Source organism: Dendrobates tinctorius, unplaced genomic scaffold (assembly GCF_039654945.1).
Source record: "Dendrobates tinctorius isolate UK_male_01 unplaced genomic scaffold, ASM3965494v1 ptg000151l, whole genome shotgun sequence".
Classification (NCBI taxonomy): domain Eukaryota; kingdom Metazoa; phylum Chordata; class Amphibia; order Anura; family Dendrobatidae; genus Dendrobates; species Dendrobates tinctorius.
The window spans coordinates 9,739,756-9,754,306 of record NW_027361818.1 but is presented as its reverse complement, the minus strand read 5'-3'; the positions used below and the strand labels follow the sequence as shown (position 1 = coordinate 9,754,306).

General features: G+C 46.6%; 1 long non-coding RNA gene across 3 annotated transcripts; it reads right to left on the bottom strand.

The window, feature by feature from the left end:
* Positions 1-780: 780 nt before the first annotated feature.
* Positions 781-13,829, bottom strand: LOC141050239 (uncharacterized). Of its 3 annotated transcripts, none has more exons than XR_012220496.1 (6): positions 13,295-13,829; positions 12,467-12,659; positions 4,884-5,045; positions 4,678-4,769; positions 4,510-4,599; positions 781-4,095 (listed from the first exon to the last, which is right to left on the bottom strand). It is a non-coding gene; the product is annotated as an uncharacterized lncRNA (long non-coding RNA). The 3 variants fall into 3 exon arrangements; XR_012220495.1 differs by lacking the exon at positions 13,295-13,829 and adding an exon at positions 12,762-12,916; XR_012220494.1 differs by lacking the exon at positions 13,295-13,829 and having other exon boundaries at positions 12,467-12,874.
* Positions 13,830-14,551: the final 722 nt, after the last annotated feature.

The window sequence follows — 14,551 nt, the reverse complement described above, 5'->3', positions numbered from 1 at the left end:
TTAATTCGGTGCCCTGTTGGACTCGCGGGTCAGGCTTTTATACCCCCTATTGATAGTGGGGGATTTAGATCTGTAACTGAGATGCGCCGGCCCGGGCACTGGTCTGGGCATGCGCACTTAATGGCTGAGGCAACAGGAAGTGCTCATGTAACCGTGGCGATGTGCCGTTATCAATCTTATGACGCACTTCCGGTTGCACGCCGACCTATGGGCATGCACAATGAGAACAGGGAACACCGCCTGTCAGAAGGATCTCACTTGCGGACAAATCAGTGTGTAGCGCTGCACATCAGCTGTAGGCCGAGTGCGTTCCAGATGGAGGGCACGCCTGACATCATCATAATGGCGGTCTGTTTCCTTTACTCTTGATTGACAGGCTTACTGGCCAATGATGTATCATGATTCTTGGTTGACAGAGCGCAAATTAGTCTTCACTTCCAATAAGGAATCCACACCTGGTCCTTTTTGTGAGATCATTACACAGGGACCTCTAGGTTATACAGGACATGATTGTTACTAATTAGCAGAATATATATATATATATACACACACACACATATATATATAAGGTTTATGGTCAGTTACCACACAGCATCCGGCCATCTTGTCTCCCACGGCTGTGTCCACTAGTTGGGCCCAGTCCTTCTCAGCCCTTATCCACACACGTCACTTGACAAACGGTAAGGTTTTTACCAGAGTTAGGACTGTCCCAATTACGGTCACCGTGGAGTGGTGGGATGGGTTTTGCATTTTTTATCAAAAAATATATTAAGTACCGTATAATTTTCATGCACTGTGCCGTTTATTTACTGTAAGGTATTTGGTCATTATGTTTCTGTCTTTGGTTATTTCTTTGTTACAACTGAAAGAGCTGTGATGAGAGCGGCGAGTTGTGGGGCCCAAGTCAGCTGGAGAAGAGTGGGGCTGAAGAGGCAACGTGTAAGCCGTCCATGAAGCATAGACACCAAGCTTCGTCCTGTACACAGGTGTCATCAGATCCAATGAAGAAAAAATATGGATTGAATCGTGTGACCCTTACACATAGGATCCTTTCACATGGTCTCAATAATCCTCGGTACCATCACCTCTATAGACTGCACACCCTGGCAGAGCGGCCGGAGACGAGGCTCTCTAGATTGTAATGGGGAAGGGGCACAGACCTCAGCCCTTATCCAGGACCCTCCATAAGATGCAGTGCAGATCAGCAGAAGGGTGGCGAGGAGGATACTTGTGGGCACCCAGACCCACCCAACTACTGAACGGCGAAGGGAAACCTCACCCTGGAGACTTTAGGGTCGTTACTGCGGTGTTACACAATTACAGGTATGTCCTGGGACACCAGATGTTGTACCACCAGCTCAGGGCACTTCAGGGGGGACCCTCTTATGCTCCCTGTTATACCAAACTGCTCGTCTGCTGCTGGTAGACACCACAGATTGGATTCTGGGGACGACATAACATTCTGACAGTAAATAAAATACTGCGTCATCTGTCCTGTACATATCACCAATCACCCCACAACTGGTCCCAATACCACCATATGGTGCAACACAAGGAGAAAGGGAAAGCTATATGGCTGGAGAAGTGTGCCAGCGATTCCATAATGGCAGCCATTATTACATCACCCTCAAGGACACAGGTCCATGATATTATCAGCCCCAGTACAAGTGGTGTCTGTAATACCAGGAATATTAGTGAAGAATAATCAGGTCCTATATCGGGTCCAGAAGGCCGGTCACTACATACCTATCGAGAGATGACAGAATATCACCTAAAGTGATCATCTACAGACCAAATCTCCACAAAGGATGAGGCCTCGCAATGGGGTCCACAAAACTAGTGGAAACCTGACACTGACAACTGGATGATATTCTCAGAATTACGTATATCACAACCATCCTGCTCCAATCAGATCCGTACGTCTCCAACTACCACGAGAGACATCTGATCTCCACTGTGGCTGGACAACAAGCTCATGGGCCTCAGCACAAAGAACAAGGGACAGGGGTTGTATGTGAGCCAGCAGGAGCTTCTGGGCACCCGAGGCTCCACGGACCAGGTGTCCTCCCACTATAGTTACTCCCATGTCTCCAGCACACTGTGTTCTGTAACTAGCGACAGGCAGCTGCCGCCAAGTCAAGAAGAGCGATACAGATGATGACACTTCCATAAAGATCAGAAGTTAGGCAACTGTAAATCTAGGACTATAAGCAGCATAAATGGCCATGTATTGTGTGTGGAGGATAGATGGTCTCATCATAGACCGGGATTCTTTACTGTTACAGCATGAGATGGGCATTTTATAACAAGTGATTAAAAGGAGTCTGGACGTCCCCAACATGAAGCGTCTGATAACCCCGTAGGGTCTTTAATATATGAGGCGAGCTGTGACACCTATTGTGAATGGTGGATCCTGTGTCAGGCATTGTATAGAGGTTACCCATCGCTGTAATCAGTGACCAGACCGGTCATTTTCTGATTCTTTTTATCCCAATCCCTTACCATCTTTATAGCAAGCAAAATCCCAAAGATGTAACGTGCATTCGGCAGTGACACTATAGACCCTTCCTCTGCGCTCCATATTTTAGGGACTGTAATATTCATAGAGAACTCGCGCTCCAGCTCCGACCGCCTCGAGTAAAGCCGAGTGCGGCATCTATGGCGGTACCACGGCGCCTGTCATTAGCAGAGTGTGTGATGGAAGAGCTGCTGGTGCACAAATAACCCGTGCGGGGGGGGGGGGGGAGGAACATCTCACATCGGGGCCAGCGGTGACAGGCGCCATGGCTTCTTCCTAGAGGAGGCCACTGTTGGACGTACACACCGCACCATTTTTTGTGTTGGCTACAGCCATAGCCTAAGGGAACCTACAACATATAATAATGGTTTTCCTGGAAGATCAGGAGTAAGGAAATAACACTTGTAAAGTCAAAACTCCAAGGGTTTACACCAATATTTGGGGTTCATTTTCCCCACACACAGTTTGCATCATTAAACTCTTAGGCCAAGGTCACACTGGGTGTTTTTGCTGCTTTTGTATGCATATTTTAAGCTGCTTTTTACAGTACCAGAAAAGCCTATGAGACCTCAGAAATCTCACACATTCCTTTTTGTCATCAGTATTCTGCGTTTTGCTTGGTTTTCTGGACATAGTCACAAGCTCTGTCAGTATTTTTACCCATTGACTTGATTGGGCTGTGAAGAAAAAAAAAAAATGCTAAAAAACCTCAGGTTATGCTGTAGAAAAAAAATGCTGTAAAAACGCCAAGTGTGAACTTGCCCTTATAATCTGTGATGCAATGTTTATTACTGGCTGCAGAATGAGTTCACCGACAATCCATCAGCGAGTTCAGACTGAATAGCGGAAGACTTTGTAGCCATCGTTTGCTGAGCTCATTTATGATTAGAGATCAAATCAGTAAAAAGAGCAGCAAATCAAAAAGTGTGCAACATGTGTAAAGAAACCATATGGCAAAATATAGGAATTTGTAGGCCAAAAAAAAAAAAAAAAAGTTGCTCCCCAAAGGAGGACAAACAGCCTTCAGTGTTCTATATGTGGAATAGTAAGTAGAAGGCCCACTGTGGTGAGCACACCCAAACCAGACTACCCAATCTGGTAGCCCTAAACAGGTGAAAACCAGGACTGAGAGAGGGTCCTGGGGACTAGATATGAGGACCCTCAGACGTTCCTCACAACCTAGTCATGAAAATTGTGTTTGGTGTGAGATCAAAGGTGACAAAACCGTGACAAAACCATTGATCGGAGCCCGCTCTTTGTGGCCGGTGCCTGATTGACAATCTGGGTCTTTCAGTAACTTGGAACAGAGTCTTAATGACCATTTATAAACAGACAACTAAAGAGTCGAAATCTCTCATCAGACCCAACGCTCAACATCACCACTGATCTCACAGCGAGAAGCTCAGACAATCCGTGTTGAACCTTCAGGGCGGAATGGTTTACCCCAGAAAGCCATCGGCAACTTCTACAATAGATAAAAGGAGACTAAAGTCACCGGATAGTGGAGCATCACTCGGTCACTTGAGGCCTTAGGTCTCTGGTTCTTAGCAGGATGGATCCATGTGATGGAGAAGACCCTGAAAACAGAGACAAAGCCGGTCACAGAACGGATAAAGTAGCTACACCGTCCTCCCAAACATCTAGTGACTGAAGACCTACAGAACCGTGGAGGATGTCACGAGTCAGTTTTTGGAACTTTCCTACACAATCTCACAACCCAGAGACCCCATAAACACCAAGAGTCAGTGACTGTAGAAACAGATAAATTCTGATCCAAACATGAAGTCTGACGGAAACGTGAAATCCCATATGGCGGCAGAGAGAACATCTGGTCCTGCCGTGTTACCATCTGAGAGACAGGGAAGCGTGAGGAACAAGCAGACTAAGGGGGTAAACTAATACACAGGAAACGTCATCAACGTGAACTCTGGTGGGTAATGAAGACCCATCCTATAGACCAGTCCTGGACAACTACATACATTCTCACTCACCTTACTGCACCGGGGATATTGGGCGGGAAATCAGCAAGATCAGAACAGCAAAGCGGGAAGAATCCTCAGCGGGAACCATCAGCAGAAACCCTACACGTAAGAAAAGCCATTATAACCACAGATCACAGGCAACACCGACACTCATCACTGATCTCCACCAGTCCTTACATGTGCTCCAGGACACACTGGCCACTAGGGGGCAGTATATAGACCATCAGCAATCTCCACCAGTCCTTACATGTGCTCCAGGACACCAGCCACTAGGGGACAGTACATAGACCATCAGCAATCTCCACCAGTCCTTACATGTGCCCTAGGACACCTGCCACTAGGGGGCAGTATACAGACCATCAGTGATCTCCACCATTCCTTACATGTGCTCCAGGATATTGGCCACTAGGGGGCAGTAATAGACCATCAGTGATTTCCTCCCGTCCTTACATGTGCTCCAGGACACTGGCCACTAGGTGGCAGTATATAGAAGCTTCTCACAGATCAGCGATTTCTCCCTTTTCTCCACTGTAGACGACCAGAATCTGAAAATAAAGAGAATCCATTACATACACTGGGAGACCTCCAGATATCAGATAATGGGGGTTGTAGTGCAATCATCTGAGTGGTGCACATTCCCCAAGGAAGGGTGCAGAAGAGGATGATGACGATTTACAATTAACCCCTTCACCCTGCAGACCTTTTTCATAGTTGCATTTCTGTTTGTCGCTTCCCTTCTTCCCAAAGCCATAACATTTTTATTTTTCCGGCAATATGGCCATGCGAGGGATTGTTTCTCGCGGGACGAGTTGTACTTTTGAATAACACCATTGGTTTTAAACATGTCGAGTATTTGAAAATGGGGAAAAAATTCCAAGTGCGGAGAAATCGCAAAAAAAAGTGCAATTCCACAACTACTTTTTGCTTTTTTACCAAGCTCACTAAATGCTACAAACCTGACCTGCCATTATGATTCTCCAGGTCACCATGAGCTCGTAGACATCAAACATGTCTAGGTCCTTTTTTATTTAAAATGGTGAAAAAAAAATATTGCATCATTTTCCCGAGACCCGTAGCGTCTCCATTCTTCTGGACGTAGGGCTGGGTCAGAGCTTATTTCTGGGTGTGCCGAGCTGACTTATGTTGATACTATCTTTTTATAGCTCAATGGATCGGGCAATTCTGAATGTGGTGATACCAAATATGTGCATTTTTTTATTATTGTTTTATTTTGAATGGGGTGAACAGGGGGATTTGAACTTTTATTTTTAACCCCTTTGATACATTAGACATACTATTCCGTCCATGTGACCTGGGACCCAAGTCCCAAGGACGGAATAGTACGTCTAACGCGATCAGCTGCGCTCACGGGGGGGGGGGGGGGGGGAAAAGAGCGCCGCTTATCGCGGCCGGGTGTCAGCTGATTATCACAGCTGACACCCGGCACTATGTGTCGGGGGCGGTCACAGACTGCCCCCGACACATTAACCCCTGGCACACCGCGATAAAACATGATCGCGGTGTACCAGTGCATAGGAGAGAAGCGCGCAGGGAGGGGGCTCCCTCGGTGATTCTCTGAGACCTGCACATTGCGCTGCTGCGGGGTGTCCTTACCTGCAGGTCCCCGGATCCAATATGGCGTCGGGGACCTTCGGGGGCCTGCAGGGAGGCGGCTTCCTCATGCCTGCAAAGCGCAGGCATAAGGAAGCCTTCTGTACTGCCTGTGACAGATGTAATAAAGTTAAAAAAAATTTTTTAAAAAAAGTGTAAAATTAAATAATCACAAAAAAAAAAAAAAAAATACCCTAATAAATTCATTTGAAAAAATTAAAAGTACCCATATTTGGTATCGCCGCGTCCGTAACGACCCGCCTTATAAAACTGTCCCGCTAGCTAGCCCCTTAAATGAACACCATAAAAAATAAAAATGAAGCAAAAAACAATGCTATATCATTATATATATCAAAAGAGAAGACTGAGAGGAGACTTAATAGCTGTCTACAAATATCTAAAGGGCTGTCACATTGTAGAAGGATAAACTTTATTCTCATTTGCACAAGGAAAGACTAGAAGCAATGGGATGAAACTGAATGGGAGGAGACACAGATTAGATATTAGAAAAAACTTTTTGACAGTTAGAGTGATCAATGAGTGGAACAGGCTGCCACGAGAGGTGGTGAGTTCTCCTTCAATGGAAGTCTTCAAACAGAGGCTGGACAGACATCTGACTGGGATGATTTAGCGAATCCTGCTTTGAGCAGGGGGTTGGACCAGATGGCCCAGGAGGTCCCTTCCAACTCTACGATTCTATGATCATACCGCACAAAAAGTGCAATAACGCGCGATCAAAAAGACGCATATAAATATCCATGGTCCCGCAAAAAACGAGCTGCCACACAGCATCATCAGCAAAAAAATAAACAAGTTATAGCTCGCAGAATATAGCGATGCAAAAATAATTATTTTTTATATAAAATTGTTTTCATTGCATAAAAGCGCAAAAAAAAGACATAAATGAGGTATCGCTGTAACTGTACCAACCCAAAGAATAAAACCGCCTTATCAATTTTACTGCATGTGGAACAGTGTAAACGCACCCCCCAAAAGAAATTCATGTAACGCTGGTTTTAGTTCATTCTGAGTCCCAAAAGTCGGAATAAAAAGCGAACAAAAAATGTCAAGTGCCCGAAAATGGTACCAATAAAAACTTCAACTCGTCCTGAAAATAAGACCTCACATGACTCGGTGGGTCAAAATATGGAAAAATTATAGCTCTCAATATGTGGTGATGCAAAAACTATTTTTACAATAAAAAGCGTCTTTTAGCGTGTGACAGCCACCAAACATAAAAACCGCCATAAATAGTAAGTCAAACCCCCGTTATCACCCCCTTAGTTAGGGAAAAATAATAAAATTAAAAAAAAATTATTTCCATTTTCCCCATTAGGGTTAGGGTTGGAGTTAGAATTGGGGGGTTTCCACTGTTTTGGTACATCAGGGGTTTTCCAAACCCGACATGGCGTCCGATCTCAATTCCAGCCAAAAAAAGTCAAATGGCGCTGCTTCCCTTCCGAGCTCTGCCATGCGCCCAAATAGTGGTCTACCTCCACATATGGGGCATCAGCGTACTCAGGACAAATTGCACAATAACTTTTGGGGTCCTGTTACTCATGGGAAAATAAAAATTGGGGGTGAAAAGATCATTTTCGTGGAAAATATGATTTTTTTAATTGTACCGCTGTATGTTATAAACTTCTTTGAAGCCCTTGTGGGTTCAAAGTTCTCACCACATATCTAGATAAGTTCCTTGGGGGGTCTAGTTTCCAAAATGGGGTCACTTGTGGGGGGTTTCCACTGTTTGGCACATCAGGGGCTCTCCAAACGTGACATGGCGTCCGATCTGAATTCCAGCCAATTATGCATTGAAAAAGTCAAACGGCGCTCCTTCCCTTCTGAGCTCTGCCATGCGCCGAAACAGTGGTTCCCCCCCACATATCAGGTATCAGCGTACTCAGGACAAATTGCACAATAACTTTTCCAGTCTAATTTCTCCTGTTATCCTTGGTAAAATAAAAAAATTGAACCCAAGTTTTTTTTGTGAAAAAAAAGTTAAAATGTTCATTTTTTTTTTTTTTAAACATTCAAAAAATTCCTGTGAGGCAACTGAAGGGTTAATAAACTTCTTAACCCCTTAATGTCCAATGACGGACACAGTCCGTCATCAGACATTTCCCCTGCTTTGATGAGGGCTCCGGAGCTGAGCCCGCATCAAACCCGGGACATGTCAGCTGTTATGAACAGCTGACATGTGCCCACAATAGGCGCGAGCGGAATCGCCGTCCGCCCGCGCCTATTAATTCGTTAAATGCCGCTGTCAAAGCTGACAGCGTGCATTTAAATAGCATTTCCGGCCGCCGGGCCGGAAATGACATCACCGCCGACCCCCGTCACGTGATCGGGGGTCGGCGTCATGTTGCCTGGACAACCAGAGGTCTCTATGAGACCTCTATGGTTGTTCCAGGCATATGGCTTTCAGCGCCACCTGGTGGTCGGCGCTGAAAGCACAGCAGTAAATCTGCCACATATGGGCGATCTGCTCATCGCCCATATGTAGCAGAGCCGATCGGGTTGCGCAAGCTTCTAGCCTCCTATGGAGGCTATTAAAGCATATCAAAAGTAAAAAAAAAAAAAAGTTAAATAAAAAAATTAAAAAAAACCTAAAAGTTCAAATCACCCCCCTTTCGCCCCAATCAAAATAAAACAGCAAAAAAAAATCCCACATACACATATTAGGTATCGCCGCGTTCAGAATCGCCCGATCAATAAAAAAAAAGCATTAACCCGATCGCTAAACGGCATAGCGAGAAAAAAAAATTAAAAACGCCAGAATTACGTTTTTTTGGTCACCAAGACATTGCATTAAAATGCAATAACGGGTGATCAAAAGAACGTATCTGCACAAAAGTGGTAGCATTAAAAACGTCAGTCCGGCACGGAAAAAATAAGCCCTCACCCGACCCCAGATCATGAAAAATGGAGACGCTACGGGTCTCGGAAAATTGCGCAAATTTTTTTTTTTTTTTAGCAAACTTTGGAATTTTTTTTCACCACTTAGATAAAAGATGTGTCTATGAACTCGTAATGACCTGGAGAATCATAATGGCAGGTGAGATTTAGCCCTCACATGGCCATATAAACGGAAAAATAAAAAAGTTATGGCTCTGGAAAGAAGGGGAGGGAAAAATGAAAATGTAAAACCAAAGATACCCCTGGTCATTAAGGGGTTAAATGTGGTTTTGAGCACCTTGAGGGGAGCAGTTTTTAGAATGGTGTCACTTTTGGGTATTTTCTATCACATAGACCCCTCAAAGTGGATTCAAATGTGATGTGGTCCCTAAAAATAAAATGGTGTAAAATTGAGAAATCGCTGGTCAACTTTTAACCCTTATAACTTCCTAGCAAAAAAAAAAAAAAAAAATTAAAAATTGTGGTTCCCAAATTGTGTTGATGTAAAGTAAACATGTAGGAAATGTTACTTAAGTTTTTTGTGTGCCATATCTCTGTGATTTAAAAAAAATTCAAAGTTGGAAAATTGCGAAATTTTCAGAATTTGCCAAATTTCCATTTTTTTTCACAAACACAAGTTACTTGAATGAAATTTTACCACTAACATGAAGTACAATACGAGGGGCGATCCAAAAGTAATGATAATCGGTTATTTCTATTGCACACAGAAATTAAAATAAAATGTTGTTTTCTTCTCTCTTAGGTACCCACTAGTCCAGGAAAAAAAAAAAATAATCACTTAAATAGGCCACGATTGCCGGGAGCTACATTCATTTGAATACGAACTGCCATGGAGTGAACATCAAAATGGAAAAAAAACGAGCTCAGAGCTGTCATCAAATACCTTTGTTTGAAAAAAATGTCTACCAAAGACATACACAGCGACTTGGTGGAAACATTGGGGGACTCTTCTCCTCCATATTCCACAGTTGCACGCTGGGCCAAGGAATTTAAGCTGGGAAGAATATCGACGGAAGATGAACATCGCGAAGGACGCCCATCCATGTCCCTCAATGAAGAAAACGTGAAAAAAGTTGAAGAAGTTGTGTTGGCAGATCGAAGAGTGACTATCAGGCATGGAGCTGAGGTCACAGTGATCTCATATGGCAGTATTCAAAGAATCCTTGCAAAAGAATTGCATATGAGAAAGGTCTCCGCGCGTTGGGTGCCAAAAATGTTAACCGACGAGCAAGAGAAGAAACGAGTTGACGTTTCAATAGCAAAACTCGAAAAGTTCCAAGCAGACAAGGAGAATTTTTTGTCATGTTTTTTGACCATGGATGAGACCTGGATCCACCACTTTGATCCCGAAACTAAACAACAATCGATGACATGGAAACGAACCGACGCCGAAGAAATTCAAAGTGTCAAGCTCAGCAGGGAAGGTTATGGCGTCCGTTTTTTGGGACACTGAAGGAATTATGGTGGACTATTTGGAGAAGGGAGCCACTATTACGGGCTCCTACTACGCAGAACAAATAAGAAGATTGCGGGAGGCTATCAAGGAGAAAAGGCGCGGCAAACTGCGGGCTGGAGTGCTGTTTCACCAAGATAACGCACCGGCTCACAAAGCTGCAGTTGCCATGGCTACCATTCAAGAAGCGGGCTTTGAACTGGTGGAACAACCCCCCTATTCGCCAGATCTAGCCCCCAGTGACTTCTTTCTCTTTCCTCGGCTCAAGGAACACCTCCGGGGCAAGAAATTTGACGACAATAGCGACGTGATAACCGTTGTTGGAGTTTTTTTTGAGGGTCAAGATCAAGAATTTTTTTCCGAAGGGAATTCTAAGTTTAGAAAAGAGATGGACTAAATGTATAGACTTGTTAGGAGACTATGTAGAAAAATAAAAAAATGTTTTGACTATATTCATTGTGTTTATCATTGATTATCATTACTTTTGGATCGCCCCTCGTATGTCACGAGAAAACAATGTCAGAATCACCAGGATCCATGGAAGCGTTTCAGAGTTATTACCTCTTAAAGGGACAGTGGTCAGAATTGTAAAAATTGGCCCGGTCATGAACGTGCAAACCACCCTTGGTAGTAAAGGGGTTAAAAAGTTTTTTGTTTTTTTACTTTCCGCTGTCTTTAATAGTGTCCATGGGAAACTAGAAGCTGCAGCTGTCTGATCGCCTCTGCTACATGCAGGTGGTGTGTGTCAGAAACGCTAACTTGCTATGAGCGCCGACCAGCAATGACAACCACAGGGGTCTCCTGCAGACCCCAGGATGAAACGCCAACCCACAGTCATGTGACACAGGCGCCAGTGGGCGGGATTAGTGACGCGCTTCCAGTGCGATCACATTAAATGCCACTGTCAGACACTGGTAAAAAACACAGAAAACTGAGCCGGAGTAAGACTTGAGAACATGCATGATGTAATGGCGTATTCACACCGGCCATAGATACCAGAGCCAAAGAAGAGACGGTGCATACACCCTAATGAGAGTAAAGAGGCCAGTGCTGGGGTCTACGGCCAGTGTGAACTCGCCTTTACATCACGCGTGTTCTCAGGTCACACTCCGGCTCAGTTTGCTGCTTTTGTATTCAGTACATACAGGGCGTGCCTCATATATAGTGCCTGCAAAGCTGGGGGTCCGGCCGGGATCTGGTGACTCTCTGCCACTGTTCACACTAGGTGGGTTTCTAAATTAGGGAGTGTAGTTACTGTCCCAGTTGGATATACCTTGTCACGGTACGACCGCTTCATGCTTTTTTTTTCCCTTTTCAAAATAGAGTGTGTCCCGGATACCCCATGTTAGTTATTTAGTGCACTGGTATTTCTTCACTTATTCTCATTAGGCTGTGTGCACACATTGTCTGCTCTTCGGATTTGCTGGTCAGAGACTGACAGTGGCAATTAGCGGGCCAACAGCCACGGGTGGATCACGACTGCACCCACAGCTGTTAGGCAGTGTGCACACGCTGCGGATTCTGCCTCGTGGATTTGTCAAAAGACTTGCGGTTTATCTGCGGTTTGACCTCTCATGGAGCAGGTGCCAAACCGCTGTGGAATCCGCACAAAGAATTGACACGCTGCCGTTTTGAAACCGCAGCAAATCCGCGTGGAAAAATCCGCACCGTGTGCGCTGACTGCGGTTTCCATTTTCTATAGGATATAAAGGTACAGTACACCGCAGCAGAAGCTGCCGCAGATCCTCCGCGGGTGCTCACAGCCTCAGGGGTACATGTCTGCTGCTCAAAACGCTGTCAGAAGAGACGCCGCATCTACAGAACCCAAGAGAAGAAACTACTGAGGATGGAAGACGGAGAGCAGGAGATTCCGGAGATCTCAGACTCCGCGGCTGCTCTCAACTGCAGCAAAAATTAACATTAAAATAATGCAACGTGTGAACACAGCCTGAGAGAAAGGTAACACAGAACGTAACAGATTCTTACCAGGAGAATGGATCCCACCGAGATGAGGAATCCACTGCACCCCCCGGTGATCAGAGCTCACGGTCCGGGCTCAGGGGGGCGTTATTTCTGGGTTTCCACCAGTCCTTAGGTCTGACAGCGGCAGGAAGCAAAGAGCAGCGAGACGGAGAAGTCAGAGAATAGAGACGGCAGCTCAGTCCTACAGCACCGGAGCCTGCAGGAAGGGGGAGCGGAGGCGTTACTGGGGGTCTCCCCTACAAGTCACAAGTGTACACAGCTGTAAGTGCCCCCTCCACAGAGCAGCCGTCTCCTGTACCTTCCCTGGAGCTGCGGCTCCACAATGTGCACAGCTCACACACAAAGCTGAAGACCATCCTCAGTATAAGGAGCAGCTGCTGCAGGTTGCACTGGAGACCCCCAGCAGCCAATCACAGCGTCCCCTGCTGACTCCGCCCTAATGACACCTCAGAGCTGACTCCCAGCTGAGGAGCAGATTGCAGCCAGGTGATGAGGAGCCTGCACTGATTGCTGCCCCCTCCCAGGTCCTGGTGCAGGGAGAGGACAGACAGTAAGGCTCTGTGCACACGCTGCGGATTAGCCTGCTGTTTCATTCTTCATAAGGATAAGGTGTGACACCGCTGCGGATTCCGCACAATTGACCTGCTGGGGATTGTGTACAACTCGTCCCGCAAACAACGATCCCTCACACGGCCATACTGACGAGAAATCAGAAAGTTATGGCTCTGGGAAGGAGGAGAGCAAAAAATAAAACCGCAAAAAGATCCTGTCATGAAGGGGTTAAACATTCCAAAAACTCCTGTGAAGCACCTGAAGGGTTAATAATCTTACCACTGACATGAAGGCCAATATGTGAGGAGAAGCCAGTGTCAGACTCCCCGGGGTCCATGGAAGCTTCCAGAGTTCTCACCTCATAGAGGGGCAGCGGTCAGAAGTGGAGGGATTGTCCGGCCATTAATGGGTAAACCGCCCTGGGGGGTGACGGGGGTAATGGGGGCTGCAGTGGCCTCATGTGAGGGGGCACATTCCCCCAGGAGGGGTCCACAGGAGGAGGAGCCCCAGTAATAACTCCTAGTGACCCCTCACTATGGAGGAAACCGTCAGCATGGCGGCCGGCAGCAGAGATGGCAATGGCTGCAGGGTCTGTGCTGGGGGATGTCTGGGGGAGCGGAGGGGCCTGGGACAAGGGCCACAGGACACTGCAGAGTTGTCATAGGGACAGAGCTCCTTACTGGAGAACTACAGATCCCAGCCAGTAATAAGGGCTGGGGGAGAGGAGACCCCTCTGGTCACAGCTTCCGGCAGGAGTCTCCCCCATCACTGTGACCCCGACTAATGCAAACCACCCTCCATACCAGCCATGGACCAGGGGGGGCAAAATGGCGGCTGTCCTCTGAGGTAATGAGCTTCTTCTTCCCACAATGCACCACTGCAGAGCCAGGGACGGGAAGAGCAGAGGGACAAGCAGCTACTGGCGATACCGCACATCGCCACTAGATGGCGCCAGTGCGCTCCAAACAGCCTCAGCAATGAAAGACAGATCCGGAGAGTGGATCCCCCTGATACAAGGAGGGATCTGCCGCAGAGACCCCGATATCAGGAGCAATCTGCCGCAGATACCCCGATATAAGGAGGGATCTGCTGCACAGACCCCGATATAAGGAGGGATCCGCCTCAGAGACCCCGATATAAGGAGCGATCTGCCGCACAGACCCCGATATAAGGAGGGATCTGCTGCACAGACCCCGATATAAGGAGAGATCTGCTGCACAGACCCCGATATAAGGAGGGATCCGCCTCAGAGACCCCGATATAAGGAGGGATCCGCCGCACAGACCCCGATATAAGGAGGGATCTGCCGCACAGACCCCGATATAAGGAGGGATCCGCCGCACAGACCCCGATATAAGGAGCGATCTGCTGCACAGACCCCGATATAAGGAGGGATCCGCCTCAGAGACCCCGATATAAGGAGCGATCTGCCGCACAGACCCCGATATAAGGAGGGATCTGCTGCACAGACCCCGATATAAGGAGAGATCTGCTGCACAGACCCCGATATAAGGAGGGATCCGCCTCAGAGACCCC